This window comes from Pleurodeles waltl, chromosome 4_1, assembly GCF_031143425.1.
Source record: "Pleurodeles waltl isolate 20211129_DDA chromosome 4_1, aPleWal1.hap1.20221129, whole genome shotgun sequence".
Taxonomy (NCBI): Eukaryota; Metazoa; Chordata; class Amphibia; order Caudata; family Salamandridae; genus Pleurodeles; species Pleurodeles waltl.
This window is the reverse complement of record NC_090442.1, coordinates 796,649,943-796,674,097: the sequence shown is the minus strand read 5'-3', so window position 1 is coordinate 796,674,097 and position 24,155 is coordinate 796,649,943.

Below are 24,155 nucleotides of genomic sequence, written 5' to 3'. Positions count from 1 at the left end.
CACCTCCATCTGGACCATCCCCCTGCAGAAAAGGCCCTGTCGTCGCAAAGCTAAGTTGTGAAGTATACAGCAGGCCACGATGATCTGGCACACCTTCTTTGGTGAGTAGAATAGGGATAAACCTGTCATATGGAGGCACCTGAACCTCGCCTTCAGTAGGCCGAAGGTCCGCTCTATAATCCTCCAAGGTCATCCATGGGCCTCATTGTAGCATTCCTCTGCCCTTGTCCTGGGATTCCTCACTGGGATCAGTAGCCATGATAGGTTGGGATAACCAGAGTCACCTGCAAATGGCGAGGGACAACTGATAGACACACATTAACCTGTAGGGATATCCCCAGATAACTGTTCCCACTAACTTGCTTCCAGGTGCTAATAGCCACACACGTGCCTCTGGAGTTGCCCCATTACATAGGGGATGCTGCTATTCAGCAGGATGTAAGTGTCATGCACTGAGCCAGCGAATTTGGCATTCACATGGGAGATGTACTGGTCTGCCAAACACACCATCTGCACATTCATCTAACGATAACTCTTCCAGTTTCTGTACACCTGTTCACTCCTGCGGGGGGTACCAAAGCCACATGTGTCCCATCAATGGCACCTATGATGTTGGGGATATGTCCCAGGGCATAGAAATCACCTTTCACTGCAGGCAAATCCTCCACCCGAGGGAAAACGGTGTAGCTCTGCATGTGTTTCAGCAGGGCAGACAACACTCTGGACAACACGTTGAAAAACATAGGCTGGGACATCCCTGATGCTATGGCCACTGTTGTTTGAAAAGACCCACTTGCCAGGAAATGGAGTACTGACAGCACCTGCACCAGAGGGTGGATTCCTGTGGGATGCCGGATAGCTGACATCAGGTTTGGCTCCAGCTGGGCACACATTTCCATGACTGTGGCGCGATCAAGCCTGTAGGTGATGATGACATGTCTTTCCTCCATTGTCGACAGGTCCACCAGCGGTCTGTACACCGGAGGATGCCGCCATCTCCTCACATGTCCCAGCGGACGGTGACTATGAAGGACAACAGCGAGCACAGAGTCAACCAACTCAGAGGTACGTACCCACAGCTTACACAGAACACAATTCATAATCCGAAATTTGCATGTATGAGTGTTGAGACAAGACCTAGGTATGTGTGACGCAGTTAAAAATTAAGCCATGTGGGCCCCTGAAATGGCGGCTGCCTGACCTGTAAAGTGGGACAATGGGATGTGAGGTAACTGCGCTGGCGTTGTACACCGTCGCGGTAGGCGGTCGAAGACCACAGCGCAATTCTGCATTGGTTAACATTGGACCCTAAGGGTCCCAGGAGCCAATGACGATGTACGCCGGCGGTGACGGTACGCACCACCACGGATGTGACCACCATTTTCTATCTGTTCAATCACTCGATACCTGATCTTCGACAGGAGATGACCTACAGTGCAAGTGCTGCTGTGACCTCAGTCTGTAAGAGACAATGGCTCGTGCGTCTGTGGAAAGGGCCCCTGCCTTCACATTGGAGGGGTTGGACAAACTAGTGGATAGGGTCCTCCCCCAGTACACGCTACTCTACGGTCCTCCAGACAAACAGGTAAGTACACTGGCAGCATGCTGTATGGGCTATGCCTCTGTGGAGTGGGGTGGATGAAAGATGTGGGGTGGTAGATTGAGGCGTGCATGAAACAACGGTGAGTGCATGTGCCACATGGCAACGGTAGCGATGGGGGCCAAAGATTGTGACGGTACAGTTGGTAATAACTTTTCTTTTTCCCCTGTACAATTCATGTAGGTCAGCGCCCACCAGAAGAAGGACATCTGGCGTGCCATCGCCAATGACAGCCGGACCCTGGGGGTCTATCACAGACAGAGCACCCACTGGTGATGGCCTCCCAACGTGGGAGGGGTGCCTGTCGCACCATGACCCCCCTGATGTACAGGATCCTGGCAGTGGCATAGCTGGAGTTGGATGGGCACTTGAGGGCATCATCTTTCTTCTGTCGTCCCCCCCTTTTTGTGGTCTCCCTGTTCTTGTGTGCATTAGCATCATCAGTCAGAGGAGCAGTGGCACCGGAACAGGAGGGAGCTGCATCACACATGGCCCTGGAGGGCGAGACTACGGACTTGGAATTCACCAGTGAGGCGGAGGGCGAGGGGAGCTCCACAGCGGGGACAGGAGCTGACACCAGTGATACGGACACGTCCTCTGATGGGAGCTCCCTTGTGGTGGCGGCCACATCTGTGCCCCCCGCATCTACAGGTACAGCCGTCACCCCCCTACCAGCACCGCCCTCCCAGCAGCCCCTCAGCCTTTGCCCCGTGCCCGCTCACCAAGGAGGGTGAGCATCACATTTGCCCCAGGCACCTCAGGCCCTGCCCCAGTTAGCCCTGCTGCCCTCAGTGAGGAGGCCATTAACCTCCTCAGGTCCTTCACTGTTGGGCAGTCTACCATTTTGAATGCGATCCAGGGTGTATAGAGGCAGTTGCAACAAACAAATGCATTCCTGGAGGGCATTCATTCTGGTCAGGCAGCCCTTCAGCGAGCTTCTCAGACTCTGGCCTCAGCACTGATGGCAGCTATTTTCCCTGTCTCCAGCTTCCCCCCCTCTAACTTCCTCCACCCAGACCCAATCCCCTGTACCTCAGCGTGCCCCAAGCACACCATCAGACCAGCATGCACACACCTCAACACACAAGGGAAGCTCTGGCAAACATAAGCACCACACATCCCACAGGCACTCACGCAAGCATCACACACATGCAGACACACCAACATCCACTGCCTCCACTGTGTCCACCTCCTCCTCGTTTCCCTCCTCCCTCCCAGTCTTGCCTCCACTCACACCTGCATGCACTACATCTACAGCCACTAATTCCATCACCAGCACACACACTACCACACACCACCACACCCCACTCACGTGCAGTCACCACCCCCACTACCATTCACTGGTCCCCTGTGTCTTCTCCCAGTGTGTCTGTGACGCCACCTCCCAAGATACACAAACGCAGTCACACACCCACCCAACAGCCATCCACCTCACGACAGCCTCCAGCGCATGCACCTTCACCCGAAGTCACAAAACGTGCACCTCCTACAACCACAACCTCTTCCTCCACTCCCAAACCCCCTCCAGCTACCCGTCCCAGTGTTCCCAAGAAACTTTTCCTGTCCACCCTTGACCTCTTTCCCTCACCTCCCCACCCCGTCAGTCTCCTAGGGCCCAACTCTCTAGGTCCCAGCCTAGCACCTCAGCCACAACATCTCCGGGACCAGTGGTGCCAGTAGTCACCGGATTCTGGAGTGCACCAGGCAGCAGGGCAGCCAGTGTGGCAAGGAGCCACAGCACCGACAGTCCTCCACCTGTCAAGCATCAAAAGTTGGCCAGTGCCCGGCGGGAGAGGGGGAAGACTCCAGCCACCAAAGCCGCTCCCAGGGGTACAGGTGGGAGTGTGGAGTCAGCTGCGACAACTTCCAAGGTGGGGAAGGGCCACAAGAAACCCGGCAAGTCTGGGAAGAGCATCACGCCGGAGAAGACCGCCATCATCCCCGCTGCCCAGGAGGCCACCGCCATCAGCCCCACTGCCCACGAGGCCACCGCCATCATCCCCGCTGCCCAGGAGGCCACCGCCATCAGCCCAGCTGCCCAGGAGGCCACCGCCATCATCCCTGCTGCCCAGGAGGCCACCGCCATCAGCCACGCTGGGCCAGACAGGACCACCAGCACCAGCCCCGCTGGGCAAGACAGGACCGCCAGCACCAGCCCCGCTGGGCCACACAGCACCGCCAGCACCAGCCCTGCTGGGCCAGAACTAGCCCCGCTGGGCCAGACAGGACTGCCAGCACCAGCCCCGCTGGGCCAGACAGGACCACCAGCCCCGCTGGGCCAGACAGCACCGCCAGCACCAGCCGCGCTGGGCCAGACAGGACCGCCAGCACCAGCCCCGCTGGGCCAGACAGGACTGCCAGCACCAGCTCCACTGGGCCAGACAGGACTGGCAGCAGCTGAGTCACTGCCAAGGACCCCGCCGCAACAAGCACCACTGCCAAGGACACCCCCGCCACAAGCACCGCTGAACCAGACACCGCCTCCACAAGCACCGCTGGCCCATGAGCGCCAAGGGCACTGACGCTACTGAGTCCGCCACGAGCAGGATGAAGCACTCTGGGCACAAAGCCCCCTCCAGAACCAGTGGAGAGATACATCCACTACCTCTGTCCTTGGCAGGATGAAACACTATGGGCACAAAGCTCCCTCCAGAACCAGTGGAGAAAGGCATCCACCACCTCTGTCCTTGGCACGATGAAGCACTCTGGGCACAAAGCCCCATCCAGAACCAATGGAGAAAGGCATCCACTCACACAGTCCTTGGCAGGATGAAGCACTCTGGGCACATAGCCTCCTCCAGAACGATTGGAGAGATATATCCACTACCTCTGTCCTTGGCAGGATGAAGCACTCTGGGCACAGAGCCACCTCAGGAACCAGTGGAGAAAGGCATCCACTACCTCTGTCCTTGGCAGGATGAAGCACTCTGGGCAAAAAGCCGCCTCCAGAACCAGTGGAGACTGTTATCCACTTCTGAGACTGTGGCTTTGCACTCCCCAGGATTGAACAGTGGGCAACCCACCCACTGTAGAGACTTGAGAGACTGTGGCTTTGCACTCCCCAGGATTGAACAGTGGGCAAACCACCCACTGTAGACACTTGAGAGACAGTGGCTTTGCACTCCCCAGGATTGAACAGTGGGCATGGGGTCCCCTCGTGGATTTGGCGTCGTGCACTCAACCGGCTGAGGTGCCCCCCCTTTCCCTTCCCCCTGAGGTGCCTGTTTTATTGCTATCTGATGCCCCTGCAGTGTTCTCTCCATCATGTTCGGGTATTGAGTGTGGTCCTCGCCCATGCCGTGTCGGCCCAGTGTTCCACGGACTTCAGCAATACCTGGACTACTATTCTTGGTGTTTATATTTGTGTATAGTGTATATATATTTTTGCGTACTGGATTTTAATATATTATAATGGTTACACTCATTTCCTTTTGTCTTTGCATTCTTCCGGGGGGTTTGGGGGGCATAACTGTAATGTATCAACATGTATTAATGTGTGTGTTGTAGTGGGTGAGGGTGGGGGTGGGGGTGTTGCGTGTTGCGTGTGTGTGTCCCTGTTTTTTCCCTCCCCCCTCCCCTGTGTCGTAGGTGCAGTACTCACCATGGTCTTCGCCTCCGGCGTTCGTGCTCCTGGTAGAGGAGCAAGAAGATAAGGGCCGTGAAAATGTGAAGCTCTGGTTCCATGGCATCCTGGTTCCTCGTGGGGTGTGTAGAGGTGAGCGTTTTCTCTTCGAAGTCCTGTTTCCGCCGTATTTTTGTTCGCAGTGAATCTGCCCCGGAAAAGGTGGCGGATTGGTAGGTTGTGATACTGTGGGCGGTACATTGTCCTCCGTCTGTCTGTTGGCGGTGACCGCCATGCTGTTTGTTTGTACCGCCATGGCGGTCGGAGTGTTAAAGTGGCTGTCTTTGTTGGCGGTTTCCGCCACGGTCGTAATTAAAAAAAAAATTCCGCTGGCCTGTTGACGGTCTTACCGCCACTTTAACACCGTCCACCAGGGTTGTAATGACCACCTAAGTCTGGCTCCCCGAATGATCCATGCTCCTGTATGTCCTACAACAGGTTCCAGAACTAGTCCCCACAGCTCTTGCTCCAGTTTTTCAGGAGGTTTTAACCATAGGAGTCTTTCCCCCATCTTGGAGGGAAGTGACAGTGATTCCTCTGAAAAAGAAACCGGACCGACCAGCACATAATTTGAGTAATTTACAGCCTGTTTCTTCACTTCCCATTCAGGCTAAGATTTTTGAGAAATACTTCAACAAAGAGTTAGCCAGTTTTCTTCATAATTCAGGAAGCTTAGATTTCTCTCAACATGGTTTTAGAAAAGCCCACAGTACCGAATCTGCGCTCATTACCACTTCAGACACTATTCGGAGGTTATTGGATGATGGGCAGAGTGCTTTACTAGTCCTACTGGACTTATCTGCTACTTTTGACACCATTTCATCTCAAATCATGGTATCTCGTCTCCATCGAGCAGGGATTAGAGATACAACATTGCAGATTTTAGAATATTTTTTAGGAGTTAGATTGATTACGGTGAGCTGGGTGGACTTTAAGGCCCCAACGTATTGTTTGCCATGTGGCGTTCCATAGGGCTCTGCTCTTAGCCCCACCTTATTCAATCTTTATGTTGCTCTACTAGCCAGACTGATTTGTTCATTTGGTTTTATGCCCACTTCATATGCTAATGATAAGCAATTGATCATCCTTGTTTCTAAACAAAATTGGGAGGAAGTAGCAGATCAGTTTCACAATTGTATGCGAGAGATCAACAACTGGATGGGCCAGAACTAGTTAAAGTTGAATGGTTACAAAACAGAAATCTTGTGTTTCGGTTCCAGCAAGGAGCTGTAGAATTCTCGCTGATGGCCATCGGGGTGTGGTGAGCTTCCTGCTCCTATTGCTGCCACCAGAAACCTAGAGTCATTTTTGATAATTGTCTTTCCTTCTAGCCCCAAGTGAACTCCATTATTAAAACAAGTTTCTGGACACTGAAAACACTGAAGAAAATGTTCCCTTATTTGTAAATGGAGGAAAGAATTGCAGTCGTCTTGGCTTTGGTAATTTCTAGATTAGATTATTGCAATTCATTGCTGCGCGATTTGGATAAATCATTACTTAGGGAACTTCAACTGATCCAAAATACTGTGGCCTGCTTTATTTTGGATCTCCCTCGCTCGGCTTCTGCAAACAATAGCTTGAAACATCTGCATTGGTTACCGGTTACGAAGCGGATTATATTCAAAACTCTATGTCTAACTTTTAAGTCTGTACGTGGAGGCGTAGCAGACTATCAGTCCTCAAGATTACGCTGGTATATGCAGAATCGACAACTCAGGTCAAAAGCAGCACATTTGATACATGTTTTTCGCTCTCGAAAAGCTAGATGGGGAGATGAAGCCTTTACGGTGGCTGCAGCTAAATACTGGAATTTGCTTCCATTGGATATAAGGCAAGAGCAAAATTTCTTGACCTTCAGGAGGCTGGTAAAAACCTTGCTTTTCCCACAATAATTTCTTTTTTGACCTCCCGATATTTTGGTTTTCCTTGACGCTTACTGTTCTCGCTCCAGCGCTTCGATGCCATGGCCGGAATGCGCTTTATACATACTAAAATACAAATACAACCATTTTTTATTAGAATTTTATATAAATGTTTTTACTTTTGGGGAATTTTTTTCTTTTCAAATAAAAATAATCATGGTTGTAAAAGGAGTAAGGGAAGGCAACTTGGAGGAGGGAACTGGCTTCAATGTTTACAAAGAAAAAAAATCCCAGATGTGATTGTTGCCAGCATCCATGAAGTCTGCAACAGAAGACATTTTCAGTCCCACTGGCATCTGACTCTTCCCACAATGAGTGACCATGTCCGTTAGTTTGCGTGAGACACCAGGGATAGTAATCATCTGGGTGGGTGGTGAAGGTCCCACAGATGGCCCAGCTGCTGACGATGCAGCAACTCTTTCCTACTCTCTCATCACCCCCTTGCATGTCCATCAGCGAATGGTTTTAAGATGTTTCCACATTGACGATGTGCCATTGGAATACTTCTTGCCTGTTCCTCTCAATAGTTTTTTGTTGCATATGTTGCACTGAACAATATTTGCAACAACTTTTTTCCTGATGATATGAAGAAATGCTTCCACACCTCAGACTCCTTCTTCTGAGGTGGCAAGTCTTCTACCTCTTCATCATGCTGTTCTCCTTCTCTTCTATCTGCAGAAGAAGGTGTTGATTTTCAGAAGTATGTTCTTTTGCAGGAAGGTGGAAAAACCAACGCAGCTCTTGTTTTCAGTCTTCTCTATATAGATGTGAAAGCCAAATAACTGATTTAGGGTGTGAGTTGCAATGTGCATGGGTGGGAATTTACTGTATCCAACCGTAAGTTGAGCTTTGAGTGTATTCCTGGTCTCGTAGCAGACCTGCAGTGCCATTGCAAAATAAATAAGTATGTCATAAAGCACAGGTAGGCTTCCAAACATTTATGTATGGATATATGTTTTCTCTGATGCCAATGATAAAATCTGAGGGGCCTGTATATGATATTCATATTTTTTTTAAATGCTTTAACAAATCCATGGATCTTCCACAGTTTCATCACAGGAACTAGAAACCATATTGTACTTATGCAGGCTTCTCTTTTGGATTTGTGGCAGAATCCTGGATCCATAATTCATGCTGTGTTGCATTTATAGAAAGTCTTCAGTAGTTACCTTACCTTGATATGTTTTTTAGTTTTAAAAAGTATAAAATTAATAAATGGCTTAATAAAATGTATGTACTTACATGTGGAAATGTAAATTGCAAAACTCAACTTATCGGAGAAGTTGTATTATGATTTGTATTAAAACAAAGAGTGAAATGCATTAAAAAAACAAAGGTTACAGGGATGTTATAGTTAGGAGATAGCATTACGAAACAAAGAAATAATGAGAAAAACAAAGGTTACAGGGACATTATGGTTAGGAAATAGAATTTAAAAAAACCTTAGAAATTCACTAGAAAAAACAAAGATCACAGGGGCTTTACAGTTAGGAAATAGAATTTAAAAAACCTTGGAAATACACTAAAAAAACAAAGATCATAGGGACTTTATACTTAGGTTCGGATTTTACAAACACAGAGCCATAGACATTCAGCAGCTATAGGTACCTGAGCTAACTATAACTTATGCCCCCAGCAATGAACTGCTTATGACCTCACATATTACATCACTCATGACATAGTCAGTGACATCACTGATGATATCTAAAATTACATCACTCATGACTTCACTAATGACATCATCCAGTGAATGTGAGTATTGATGAAGTATGCCTCCTCTAGGGTGGGTGAGGGTTTTCATCCTAAAATGGAATTATCCAAGCAGGATACACAACATTTTGCTTCTTCTTTCTCTCAGCACTTGGGTACTCTTGTATGCACTAAACCATAAAGGACCATAAAGTATGTAGAACCAAACATATGACATATATAATTGAATGGGGATATAATAAAAATATGTTGGAAGCACCACAAAGAAAGTGAGTCTGAGGGTTCTACAACACTTACGTGCAATTAAAAACTAAGGACAGCACTTATCTCTAAGCGATACACTTTTGGAAAGAAAATGAAGGGAAACTGGAAGGCCTATAGTACTATGCAATAAAACATCCTGTTTACCTGTGAGGAAAGATAATTGAGGAGGAAAGATCAATGTGAATGACAATTGAGAAAGGAAGAATCAAAAATAAAATTTATTTTAGGAACAGAAATTTTCATTGCGACACAATTTAGATGCAGAATTACATGTACATATATTTTTTTAAAATGTATCCACAATAATAAAAATCTAGGATATCTGTCAGAATACGATCAAAGTTACTGGACATTTAATTGTATAACTCTGTGAAAAATTAAAATAGAAAAAAAAGACATGATCGTCCAGTAGCAAAAAATCGACATGGAATCTGAATATTTTGGTGCACCAATCTGATGTATGAGAAAATAATGACCAATAAGTATGTTAATTTAGAGCATCATCCCGGAAATACAAAAATGAGGCTCTGAAAAGAGAATTAAACAAATGTAAAATGCAAAGGAAGGAATGTGATAATATGTGGAGCCAAAATGTAAAGTATGAAGATTCAAATGAGGTTTATTAGAAATTAGCTCCTATAGAAAAAAACACAAAAGAACAGAGCCATTCTGTGATTTTGGAACAAATGCCTGAACAGTGTATTATTGCAACATTGAAGTAGTGATGTGAATATAATTCTAGCATCTGAGAAAGAAAATGGTGCAGCTGAGAGGGGAATGGGACAAAAGGCTGATTCACAAAGATAAGCTATGCAACAAATTAAATAAAATGGTGAACCAATAATCAGAGTATAAACACATGACACATGAAAGGTGGCTGAATCAATTTAAATTATGAAATGGAGAGGTTATATTAATAGGATGGTTGAGACCACAAATTGGTCTTGAGAACTGGTATCAGCAACTCACAGTTAAAAATGAAAAGAACAGGGATGAATGAATTACAACAATGACTAATAAGAACCTGGAATCAATCACCTGAACTGTGAATAATGAGTGGCAGAAGCATCAAGAGAAATGGAAGAAGCTTGAAGAAGGAGGAAGAGGCTATGATAACTGTACAGAAATGTAAAATTTGCAAAAAACAAGTGTAATAAATATGAGATCAATAAGGGATATGATAGTCATGTATTTCACTTGCTTATACAAAGGAACTCAACCCATAAGGAACAACATGAATGAAATGGGGATTGATTATTATAAACTATGATATTCCTTTCTATCCACATCCAAAGTGTAAAAAGTGGTGACTGCATAAGGTCATGAGTGAAACATGGGTGCCACTCTTTATTTATTTCCAGATCAAGTAGTGGATGGATCGTTTTGCCTAGTTTGTGCTTGGAAAATTTCAGGATGATCCATGAAGCGGAGGCAAGAAGGAAGGTCCCAAAATGCAAAATCCCATGCTTTTTCCATAAACTTTTTTGAACATGGCTGTTGCAAAAGATGTTCAACAGAATTGCACCAACTTTGACACAAAGCTTTTTGGTCCAGAAAGCGTGCTTTTAATGATTTGGTGTAAATCTGTTCAGTAGCATTTGATATATTAAGATACATAAATATTTAGAAAGTTGGGATCAAACGACTCTCACAAGAGTCCCTCAATGCCAATTAAAAAAAATTGTAGTGCTATGATTGGCCCAGGGGGCCTTTTTCTCCCCTTGGGCCAATTCGTTCCCTCAGGAGACACGCTCCTTTGTGAACAAGTGCTCTAATTGGCTGCCTTCAGCAAGAAGAAGAATGTTGAAGGCAGCCATTGCAGGACTCATGGTCTTAGTGCCCCCTGTCCTGAGCTAACATTTTTTTTAAATAAATCAAAGGGGACAGGATAGGGACAGGCCCTGTGCAATCCAAGGGGAGTCCAATGGAGCTTACGGGGATCGTAGCATTTAAAAAAAGAAATTATGGCCAGGGGTTGCCATGAAAAACTAAAGAGATGAGGTTTACGCCGCACCTCTCCGAGCCTCATCAAAGCCCCAGGGATGATATCACCTGTGGCAGAGACATAAGCAAAAGGAAGGGGGCCACACGTGTCCCTTCTAAGGCCATTTACAGGCCCAGAGGCTACTTCTTTTAAAAAATGGCGAGGGGCAGGCAGCGGGTCTCCTAGCCTATGTAATCCCCAGGAACACCATCCCCAGGGCTCAAGTATATTTTAATAGGGGAGGAGATGTCATGTCCTGCCTCCCGAGCCTCCAATAGGCCTTTAGGACTCCATCCCCAGGGCCAACATTTCAATATTGGGGAGGTAGGTGGGCAGCCTCCCTCCCTGAGCCTTGAAAGGCCCTTCAGACCCCATAGCTCAGGCCTGGCTAATATCCCTGAAGTCTCCAGTGCACACAAAAGCCAGGGGAGGGGGGCCATGCACCCCTCCCATTAAAAAACATAGACCTGGGTGGTGGGCTCCCTAGGGCAAGCAAAACTTTGGGGATGGCGGCTGCACCTTTCCCCATTTTTGGCAACTCAGGTGATAGGGTCTGTTTGAGTGTGGCCAGACCCTGCACCCAACCCCACAGGGCGGGGATTGGTTGCCCATGTGGGGTTGGCCACGGGGTCTGGCCGCAGGCTATACCTGTGGCAAGCAGGGTTTGGCTTTACCAATGGTAATAAAAAATTACTTTATGTTTAAAACAAAAACTAGACAGTCACTGAAAAAAACAAAGGTTAAAGTGATGTTAGTTGAAAAACGTCATTGACAAAGTAACATTTTAAACTCCAAAAAGCACTAAAATTCACCAGTTAAAGTTATCTCTAGTAGTTATAACACATGCCGTAAGGTACCTATAACACACACCCTTTCCATGCACAGATAATTACTACTCTTACATCACTCATGACATGTTATACAGCATTATTGGTAGTATCACTGCAACATTTGACAATGACATGACACAAGACTGTGCATGCCAGGACGTGAGTTAAAGTTACCTTAGGGCATGCAGCTCCCTCCCCAAGCCTAGTACAGTATAACCATAGCAAAAGGTTACATGTGTCATGATGATTTTCTGTACAAAGGGACTGGCCTGTCTGTGAAAAACACTCTATATTGTGAACACTGACAATCACAATGGCTCTCCATTTAATAGGTCTAGTGTAAGAGGTGACACATGATTTCCCATAAAAAGTTGTCTACTGAAGAAAGAGTATGATTAGTAGGTTTTGTAGATGTAAAATTGTTTTGGAGGAGTCACAAACTGCTTAGTTACACCCTCAGACTATTATCAGCTTGACCTTGGATAAATCAATAGGTTAATCACAATGATCTCTACATATCAGGCAAATTCTAAAATATCTTTATATCAAAATTACTACTATTATAATTAATATATCAATATACTTAAAAAAACACTTTGTGTTGTCAAACATTGCTCTCACACTGAGTGAAGTCCTATATGATGTATAGGGAGCCAGACGCACCCAACGCTGGCAACATTTCAAAGAAATATTTGTCATCATTGAACTATGGGGAAAAAACATTAATACTACGTATGTGAGATTATAAATTGTAATGAGCCAAAAGTGCACATTACTATCAGTCACAAATCCTTTTCACACACTATTCCTTAAAATTCTAACCTACAGAAAGTGGCACTGTAATAGAGACAAAAGTCTTGAAAAAAGCAAGGTCTAAAGTGTTCATCACTCTTGCTTGGCGGCATGACAACAGATATCCACAACACATACAAGACTTTTGCCTGAACATCTATCTCTAATACCACTAACACTTAATTGTCTAGGTCTATGGTTCCTGAAAAAACAAGATATACAGTTGACAATTTCCAAGATGAACTCTGTTTGAATGTGAGGCAATTGTCATTACACTATGGCCATCCTGATTTGTTTTTCAAATAGTCTGTTTAGTGACTTGATCTAATACTTTCTCCCTTATGGAAAACAATGATGACAGTAATGTATGTTTCACCAAGAAGTGAAATTTGACCAGCTTTATAGCAGGTAATTTGTGTACTAATTTAAATGCCATCAGCTCCACATCTTTGTAGCATTAAGATTAAATATTTACTACTGTTACTAACAATTACATTTGATAGAATTTCTGCTCTGGAGACTGAACAAACATTATTTTTCACAGCTTTCTTTATTAATGTTTCAAATGTCACCAGTTTGCAAACTGGTATGCTTAAATACACAATTCACTCTGAGTGAATGTGAATTCTGGATGAATCGTGTTTTTCTAGAATGGCTAACACTAACATTAGCAAATTTGTACGCATCATCATGCAAATGTACTGTAAATTGTGTAACACCTGTAAAAAGTTCAACACAATCATGCATTCCTGTCGCTGAATCAGATACATGATTCTCGACTTGAACAGTACTCAGTACAGTTGATAGGTCTTGTCTCAATTGCCTTCAATATTTTGAGTTACTTGTGGTAACACAAATAGGACTTTCACCACTAGAATGCAATTATAGTTTGTTCCTGAAATATTAGAAAACTGACATCCTACCATACACTGTGCACCTTCTGCTTTCAGTTGTTTATTCACTTCTTCATTCTTGTCAACTTTTCTGCTTTTCAAACCTTCAGAATTTTACTAGTGGATTGTTTGGGAGAGATTGTACATTTTTCATAGGTTGGGCATTGACTGCTGATGAGGAGCTTACAGACTTTTCAATTGATTGTATTCACTAAGACATCAGATTTCTGCATTGAATTTGCTCTCATCAAAATCTACAAGGTAGGGCCCTGAACTGACCTAACACATGACAGAGTAACTAGTGTATGGACGGAGAGAGCATAGGTCAAACACAGGAACACCTGTTCTCTACTCACATATAAATCTTTGAATAACTTTATCCTAAAACTACACCTGCCAATTTGTTTTTGGTTACTCTATATGGTCAAATCTTATCAAAATGCAATCAAAATCACTTGTATTGGGATATGCAATAAAGTCTATCACTTTTCCTGTAGCACTATTCACCCTTCACAGAATGAATCTGCAATTTTTACAGAGTGGTGTACAGCATCTATTTACCCTTATCAGACACTTGTATATATGTTTTTTGTATAGCACTTGCACACTTTAAATTTACCCTTATCACTTGCACTGTGCCACAACACTACTTTGGGTATCTTACTACAATGTATTTGTCATTATCTAATTGATTATTTATGGCAATGTATTTAATAAATTGCATTTAAATCTCAGACTAAACCAATCTATTGAGGGGTTTTACATGTTTTTCTACCCTAGTTCAAGGGTTACTGGGTTGTCTCATTTTCGTTCTTAATAATAGTTTCCCAGAAGATCTTGACTATGAGGTCCTGAACTCAGGCTACTTTGTGAACTACCCTTTGCTACCTTGAATGCTGTTTTTTCCTCTTGTTGAATCTCATCATCCAACTTGTTCACATAAGGTAGGAAACACTGAACATTCAATTTGGTCATTAACTGCATTGAAAGCATCCTCATAGCAGTCATAGGGCCTGATTACAACTTTGGAAGAGGTGTTAATCCATCCCAAAAGTGACGGTAAAGTGACGGATATACCACCAGCCGTATTACGAGTCCATTATATCCTATGGAACTCGTAATACGGCTGGTGGTATATCCGTCACATTTGGGACGGATTAACACCTCCTCCAAAGTTGTAATCAGGCCCATAGTGACTTAACAGTTATCCCTCGTTATGCCAAGGTTTGAAGAGCCAAATGAAAAGACTCTGTTTCATCTGCAGTTTTACTACTGAGTTCCCAGTGGTTGATGAGAATCTCACCAAACAACCATTAGAAGCACAGACAGAAAACGTGCCACACAATGTTTTCATCCCCATTATTGCTGTTTGTGTAGAACTGAACTACTTCATATGGACAGAGGTTTTCTGAATGACCACTAGTAAGTGTCCAGAATATTTGTTTTCACAATGTCTAATCCATCAGGATCAAAGTTTGCAAAATATTCAGACTTAGCAAAAGACATCAGTACTGTGTTACGCGTGGAAGAAATACCTAAACTAATCCAACTGATGGATTTTCATTTCACATGTAAATTCACTGAAATCAATTAATGTCATGTCTCATAAGAATGTACTTTCCTGTGAGAAAGCATCTTGAGACTAAAGCTATACAGCCTCTTTGTTAGACATGCATGTACTGAAAACTCTTTATGTACCTCTCTAATTTCTGTCTTTTCAGAACTTGTTCTGTAAGAAGCAACGTATTGAGCAACAGCAATAGAATTGTCAGCTGCAAACTGTTCACATTGACATTCCACATAGGTAAATTGACAGGTTTGTAGTCATTGATAAGTTTAGATGCCTCACTTCTCTTCATGTTGTACGTATTCTTTGGAGATTTGCCAGTGAGTGTGAGTCTGAGTATAGATATGAACTTATTTACTCTTACTTTAGAGCTAACAGGCCTAGGAAAATCAAAGTGACAATTGGTGCAGTACTTTCCTTTGGCTATGTACTGCAACAGCGGGACTGAAAATGCAACACTAGCTGCCTAATAGTAATAGGGATCTCACATGCTACATACTGCTCCACAAATGACAGTACTAAGTCATCAGTAGCCAGTTCAAATGTTGGTGCATCTTTTACCTACAGTAGCATTTGAATATGGGGGCACCTCTAGTTTTATTTATTTTCCTCTTAAAGAAGTCAACAACATGACCTAGAGGAGGATTTCTTTTGTTGCAGATAAAAATAGGTATAGCTAAAAAATATATGGTTAAGGTACCTGCAAACATTTGCTGGAACCATGGAGCACAATTCATTCAAAGTTTTGAAGCTGATGCTAAAAAATGTTCGAGTTAGTTTCTCTGAGGAAGTCATACAAATAATCCCAGGCACACTCTGCGCATCTAAGAACTACAAATCAGCTGACTTAGATATGCACCATTCACTTTAGCTCACCATGCCAAAAGAACCAGTACTCATTCATTCCACATTGGTACGCCATGAGATTCCTGAGGTTGTTTTCAAGATTCTCATCCTTCCCATGAATGTTATCAAGAAAATCTCTCACGGTCATATTTTGAAATTTTGCTCCTGTTTTCACAATTTGTGCAAAAGCAAAAGACAAGACAGAGAGCTCACTTTCAAAGAGAAGGTTAAAAAATTAAGGAATATTTGGTCAGAATCACAGATCTTCAGAGTACAGTCTAATTGATCTGTACTCTGATGCAGGAATCTGTACTGGTTGATCATCATAACAACCTCATTCTCCTGTTGGGAACAGATGTGTAAAGCAGTGGGTTGCTAAACTCTTTTCCCACACACTGATGAGTTCATCTTTGGCTTGCTTCATTTAAAATAATTCCAATGCATCACCTATTACATCCCTAGAGTGTAGAGGATGAATACTGTAGTGCTCATATATTTCTTCTGCTTTTGCAGAATCTACTCTTTCAACCCGTCCACTATCAGTAGACTTTGAAGATGTTGTGCCCAGTGATGTTGCATGCTGAACTACAGCTATTACGCTGCAGAACATGTTTTTTTTAGGTATTGTATGACTTTCTTTCTTTTCTCTGTACTAATCAATTTCTTTCAAATCTTTTTATTCATTGGTGACACACCATTTATTAGAACAAATAGTGGTTCCTTTACTTCTCAACCTACACCAAGAGTTTCAAAACTGCTTAAAGTACATTTTTCTTTAAGGCTTTTCCTAATTTGCTTAAAGGTAATTTGCTGTTTTGACTGTATTCATAGTATTGCTTGAAAAAAGTGTACTGTTTGAATCCGAATACTTTCATACACATTGAGCTCCTGAATATCATTTGAGACTGGAGAAATGACTAACTTGTTGTGAATACCTCTAGCAGCTATTTTGCTATCAGTATGCTTCGGCACACTACTTAATTGATACATAGATCAAAACATTTGTAAACAATCAAATGCAGGGCAACCGTAAACCACCTAATAAGGTCTTTCTCAGCAGTTCTTATAAAGATATTGTTAGACCTGACAGCCTTAGGGTGGTCACCCGTAACTTTTTGCCTGCCTCCCTCTACTTTTTGAACACTGTTTTTGCAGGTTTTTAGACTCTACGCACTTTACCACCGCTAACCAGTGCTAAAGTGCATATGCTCTCTCCCTTTAAACATGGTAACCTTGGATCATACCAAGTTGGACTATTTAATTTACTCATAAGTCCCTAGTAGAGTGCACTATATGTGCCCAGGGCCTGTAGATTAAATGCTACTAGTGGGCCTGCAACACTGATTGTGCCACCCACTTAAGTAGCCCCTTAACCGTGTCTCAGGCCTGCCCTTGCAAGGCCTGTGTGTGGAGTTTCACTGCCAATTCGACTTGCCATTTAAAAGTACTTGCCAAGCTTAAAACTCCCCTTTTCTACATATAAGTCACCCCTAAGGTACGCCCTAGGTAACCCATAGAGCAGGGTGCTGTGTAGGTAAAAGGCAGGACATGTACCTGTGTAGTTTACATGTCCTGGTAGTGTAAATTAAGTTTTACACTACTGTGAAGCCTGCTCCCTTCATAGGCTAACATTGGGGCTGCCCTCCTACATTGTTTGAGTGGTAGCTGCTGATCTGAAAGGAGTAGGAAGGTCATGTTTAGTATGGCCAGAATGGTAATAGAAAATCCTGCTGACTGGTGAAGTTGGATTTAATATTACTATTTTAGAAATGCCACTTGTAGAAAGTGAGCATTTCTCTGCCCTTAAATCATTCTGTGCCTTACAATCCACGTCTGGCTGGGTTTAGTTGACAGCTCCTTGTGCATTCACTCAGACACACCCCAAACACCGGATACTCAGCCTCACTTGCATACATCTGTATTTTGAATGGGTCTTCCTGGGCTGGGAGGGTGGAGGGCCTGATACTTACATGACAATGAACAGTAGCCTGACCTCACACAAAGGACTGCCACACCCCCTACTGGGACCCTGGCAGACAGGATTGAACTGAAAGGGGAACTTGTGCAGTTCTGAGCCACTCTTTGTAGTCTCCCCTACTTCAAAGGCACTTTTGTGTATAAAAACAGGGCCCCTGCCCTACCAAGACAGACACTTCCTAGAGAAGGAACCTGAACCAGAACCTGCACCCTGACAAGAAGAACTGCCTGGCTGCCTAAAGGACTCACCTGACTGCTTTCTGAAGAGGACTGCTGCCTTGCTGTTGCCCTGCTGTCTTGCTGCTCTCTTGCTCTGCTGCAGAAGTGCTCTCCAAGGGCTTGCATAGAGCTTGCCTCCTGTTCCCTGAAGTCTCAGGACCAAAAAGACTTCTCTCCTGCAGCTGAAATCCCCGTGCGGTGAAAATTCGACGCACCGCCTGCAAAGAACGACGCACAGCCTGCTTGTGGTGAAAATTTCACCGCACACCGAGTCCAGAACGACGCAGCCCGACTTTGCAACAGAAGATCGACGCAGCGCTAGCGACGCGACCAGAACTTCAACGCACAGCCCTACTGGATCGATGCAAGCCGACTCAGAACGACGCCGCCCAATGGAATCGACACAGCGCCTGCCGTGCGGAAGAAAATTCCACGCATCGCCTACCGGAATCGACGCAGCCGCTGCGACTTCGCTACGCAAGCCCAGGATTCCATGCATCGTCCCCGGGGCATCTGAAAAGCCAGCAACACAAAGAGGATCCAAGTCCGCGTGCCGGAAATCGACACAACGTCTTCCCCAGCATGGAAAATAACGACGCAAGTCTGTGTGCAAAGGGGCGAAACCGACGCACACTCACCGTTTTCCATGCATCGCCTCCTCTGCGGTCCCTTGCAAGGATTTTTCAACGCGAACCAGGTAATTTGCCCTGCAAGAGACACTTGTTGTTTCTAGGAGAACTTAAGACACTTTTTATTGCTTTTACAGTAATCTTTGAACTCTAAAGACACTTGATATCACTTTCAGTAATATCCTTACCTTTGCTTATTTCACCTTTAGTAGTTTTGTCCGGCATTTATTCAGATAAATATTATATATTTTTCTAAACACTGTGTGGTGTATTTTTGTGATGCTATATTGTGTTATTGTATGATTTATTGCACAAATACTTTATACATTGCCTTCTAAGTTAAGCCTGACTGCTCAGTGCCAAGCTACCAGAGGGTGGGCACAGGATAATTTGGATTGTGTGTGACTTACCCTGACTAGAGTGAGGGTACTTGCTTGGACAGTGGGTAACCTGACTGCCAACCAAAGACCCCATTTCAAACAGATATCCATTGTCCTTGTTTATGCTTTGTGGTGCGTATGAAAACAACAAACACATATTGTGTCAGTGATTTCAGCAGATGTTGCACTAAATTCTCTAATTTCTTTGCTGAAGTTGTCTGGTATAATACTTATACTGTCTCTTTCTCACTGGTAGGTTCAACTACAACGTTATTTTCTTCAGGTTTACTTTTAAGTACAAAGTACGTTAATTGAGTATCATCTGAAATATTTTTGGCATCAGACACAGTGCATGTAAAAAGGCTTCATTCAAAGCTTCTAAATGCAGAGCGGGGATTTCACAAAATACAAACTTCTAACAATATTGAGCACCTTTGTGTGATGCACAGATAACATTCTAAAATGGTGAGAAGTATGCCACATAGCTCTTTAAATGGATAAGCCAACAAATATTCTTGTAGATTAGATATGTTCTACACTCTGTAGGGACCACAACTTTGTAAAATTCAGATTTTTTGTTTTAGAGTTCCACTGTTTAACTTTCTTATGAATAACCTAAGCTTGTTAATGAACTCTTGTCTTCTATTGCAGTTACTACTGCACTGACACTCACATACTGCAGCAGGAGGAGATCACTGTAAACCTTCATCCCAAATTACTCCACCTGTATTTGTAGGTACTAACTTTTCCTTTAGTATTGTGAATCCTTGCTTGTCCTCATAAGATTAACCTCCTGTAACAACAGCAAACACCAACCTATTGGTTTAAAAGTAGCTTTCTTCATTAAGATAAGCCTCACTACTGTAAGTGTGTCTCCCCTCCACCTCAAATATGGTGCAAACGTTTGACATTAATTTGCTGCTTTTGATGGCATCTCTTGTTGAGACACAACACGGACCTGTCCAAGGTTCACATTCTGTTGAGTATAAGAATAAACAACTTGCTTTTTACAGCAAAAAGTCTCTCTATAATAGTATGTACAATCTCCTTTTGTTTAATGCCCTGAAGAGAGCTCATCATGGAGAGGCTGATCGCCCACCACAGACATCGCTTATTACTTGGCCAAGCCTCTTCTACACAAGGCTTATACCTTGAACACAGCTCTTCAAAGAGAGGCTTCACCCCATATTCTAAAGACATGATCTATTAGTTGACAAGCCTCTTCTACATAAGGTGTCTGTCTTGGTCTGATCTCTTCACAGAGAGTATACCATCTTATCATTAGAACCTACTATGTTACAAATATTCTGGCTGTTCTTTACAAAATTGTTGATTTCCTTATCAAACACATTCAATTTAGTTTAGTAAACTTTTTTATGTCCTACATGCCTCTTTAGCAAACCTTATGTCTTACTACATACTCAGTTTTCTAATGCATAAACCTGCAAAATAATACAAATAGCGATGTATCACATAGAAATTCATCTAACTTCATATTCAGCCTGAATGTTGAAAGAGAATACATGTCCTTTCTACAACTTCTAATCATCAAATCCAGTTACAATCAATGCCATTGACATATAACAAAAATGTAATACTGGTAGCACATACTTGTTCTTCTAACATGCTAAATAATGTTTTGAATATGTATATATAAATATATATATATATATATATATATATAAAGACATGGCAGTCTCCTTGTAGTGGTTAGCTGACAGCAGTTGGCCACCACAGTACGCATTCAGTAAAGCAACAAATAAGTGCCCGTTGGATGGATTAAAAAACAGCACAGCTGAAAAATACATTTGTCCACTGGACACACCTGCAAATCACACTATAAAACACACCCCTTCTTAGACCATGACCCTTTCCCTCTCCACTACAGCAACTACAAGAAAGAGACCAGAGGCCACTCTTTTTTTGATTGATAGATAAGGTACCACTTTTATCACCTTCTCATTTAACACCCTTCACACATGTTTGTCCATTTACTCCCTATATCTCTTATCTTGTTAATTAAGTCCCCCAAATCCTGTTTTTCTGAAGATGAGTTGGGAGTCATGGTGAATGAAATCATAAGAGTAGAGCTACACTTGTTTGGAGCCCTCGTCCAGCATACTCCTCTCAGTAAGAAAATGGAAATGTGGCAAAGGATAGTCAACAGAGTGAATGCTGTAGGCACTACACTGCACTCAAAGGAGGACATTAGGGAAGAGGTAGAATGACCTGAGGGTAAAGGTACATTCCCTGACCTCCAGGCAACACATGGAGGCTAATATAACTGGTGGTGGTTCTCCCAGTGCCCTATTACAACTCTTTCCCTGAAAGGAGAAGGTCTTTGCCATCCTGCATCCAGAGGGCTTGACAGGAATACCGGGGGGATCTTTAATGTAATGCATGCTCATATCTAACCTTTTGCCACTATGTTTTTCATCTACTTTCCCAACAAGCAATACCCAGAGTAGCAGAGCAGTATGCTTGTCAATGTGCGTTGTCATACATAACATCACATGTATCAATCCCCACTCCATATATATGTTAGAATGGGATGTATAACTGTTTCAATGTAAAAAAGATCATCCCGGGTCCCATGGTATGTGTCAACATGCAAATGTATGGTCCAGCCTAACTACAGTGTGGCAACAGATATGTAGGACTAAACATTTGTCAGGAGTTGCGAAGTAGAGAGAGTGACATGACTACAGCTACCAGGAGGCCCTGTTTCTGCAACTAAAACCTTTGTGCTCCTTACCAAATACACATGTTTGCCGTCTCACAACTGATGTTCATGCACAAAGGAGTTTAGCATCTGTGTAGTGTTGGGAGCCAGCAAGTGAAATGCCTACAACTACCAAGAGGACCTGTTTCTGTAACTCAAACCAACAGGGCATTCTATACTTGCCCAAATACACCTGCGTGACATCTCTCAAATCATGTACCCTCCCCTGGGAGTTTAGCTTTTCTGTGGTGTTGGGAGTCAGCAAGTGACATGGCTACAACTACCAGGAGGCCTTGTTATTGTCACTCAAAACAACAGGCCATTTTGCACTTGCCCAAATACACCTGTTTGCCATCTCACAACTGATGTTCACTCACATAAGAGTGAGCAATCTACATATCATGCTCAACTCAGAGACATGTCTGTCTACCAAGTTTGCTCTTGTCCTGGAATACCAAAATGAACTGAGACAGGAATGACACCTTACCAAGTGTGTACATCAAGTATTCCTAAGGCATTAAGCTGCTTCATCAGATTAGTAGTAGCAGCTAACACACTGACTCAACACTGCTCATATGATCTATACAGCTACATATACAGTAAAGTTGTTTGTTTGTCTGTACCTCATACAAATAGGCCTTGGAATGGTCAAATGCACATGTTTCCTCGCCATTGTGTTGGTTTAACTGTTTGTAAGACGTCATGTTAATTCCCTCATCTAAAGTGCAATTGATCACCACATCTAATTTGCTGCTTGAGTCCAATAATTTCTGCAAGCTTCACACATTTCATGTCAACAACTTCAATACCATGGTAACATAGCACAATCAGCAAACCTACTGCTTCAGATTGTCCAAGGTCTCTACTTACAGTGACACAAAACCTTTGGATGTAGATTCCACACTTCAACCAATAACAATTTACTCTATTTCTCAACAGTTCAAGCTGGCACAGCACCTGACCAGACATTGTCCACCGGCCAGATTCCCACCCCACCTCTAGATGAAGCCCTCAGTGACGATGACACACCTGGATATGTGGATGACAGTCCTGGCCCATCTGGTCAGACGGCAACAGTGAGTCTCACATGCCCAAAATAACACCTCTCACCCCAGTTGCTTCTACAACACAGATAACAACATGCCCCCAACCTGTTGTGCCTGGCACAGTTGCTGCCATCTTGTGCCCACCACTCCTGGAACCTGAGGTGCAAATCAACAATCCTGACACTAAGGGTCCAGGACCTAGTTGAAGAGGGCACCCTGGGACAAGGGCCCAGGCTTGTGGGAGAGGGTCCATGGGAGGGATCCAGTGGGCCAGCAGAGTGAGGCCACTGGGGGTACTCACGATCAGGATACTATCAGCCAAGTCTTTGGGGTCTATCAGGAGTCCCAAGGCGTGATGGGCCAGGTGCTAACCGAACTCCAGGAAATCAAAAAGCTGCAGAGGAAGATGAACCAACAAATGGAGGAATATAATTTTCACATGGGCACCCTAACAAGGGTTCTGAGAGACATCAATACAACACCACCACCTACCCCTTCCTGTGGGCCAACTACATCAAGCCCAAATATTTTTGTGGCAGACACAGGAAGGGAGACCCTGCCAGAAGACCAACCACCCTCAGATACCCCTGCCTCTGCATCAGTTGAACCCCCCCAACCCTCGCAACTGGGGACATTCATGTAAAAAGTGTAGGCGGTGCGGGTGGCAAGACACTCACCACTGCCAGCAGGAAAACTCATTCTTAATGTCCTCTTTTTTGTGTCACACCTTCAGTCTGTAGACTGATCCTGAACACCATTTTATTTCTGATAGGAGGAGTACTCTGGCATTTGGACTTCTGATGGTGTGGCATCTATGCCTATGATTTCATTCACCCTGACTGACCCCTTCAATTTTCATTTATATTACTCTTTGGCACAAGTTCGTTCTGTAATAAATTCACCAGTCACAAACTCATTGTCTGTTGTCTTAAATTTCACATTCAGAAATGTAGATATGTGAGAACATGTGAACCAAACAATGAAAAAACAAGCTACTTGTGGAAGCAGGGATATGTTGAATGTACATAGTGTCCAGCTCTGGATTACAACCATTCCACACAAACACATACATAAAAGTGTCTTTTCAAACAAAAAATTGTATTACAGTATTCATAGACTGTCAATATGTCTGAAACATAGCAAATCATACAT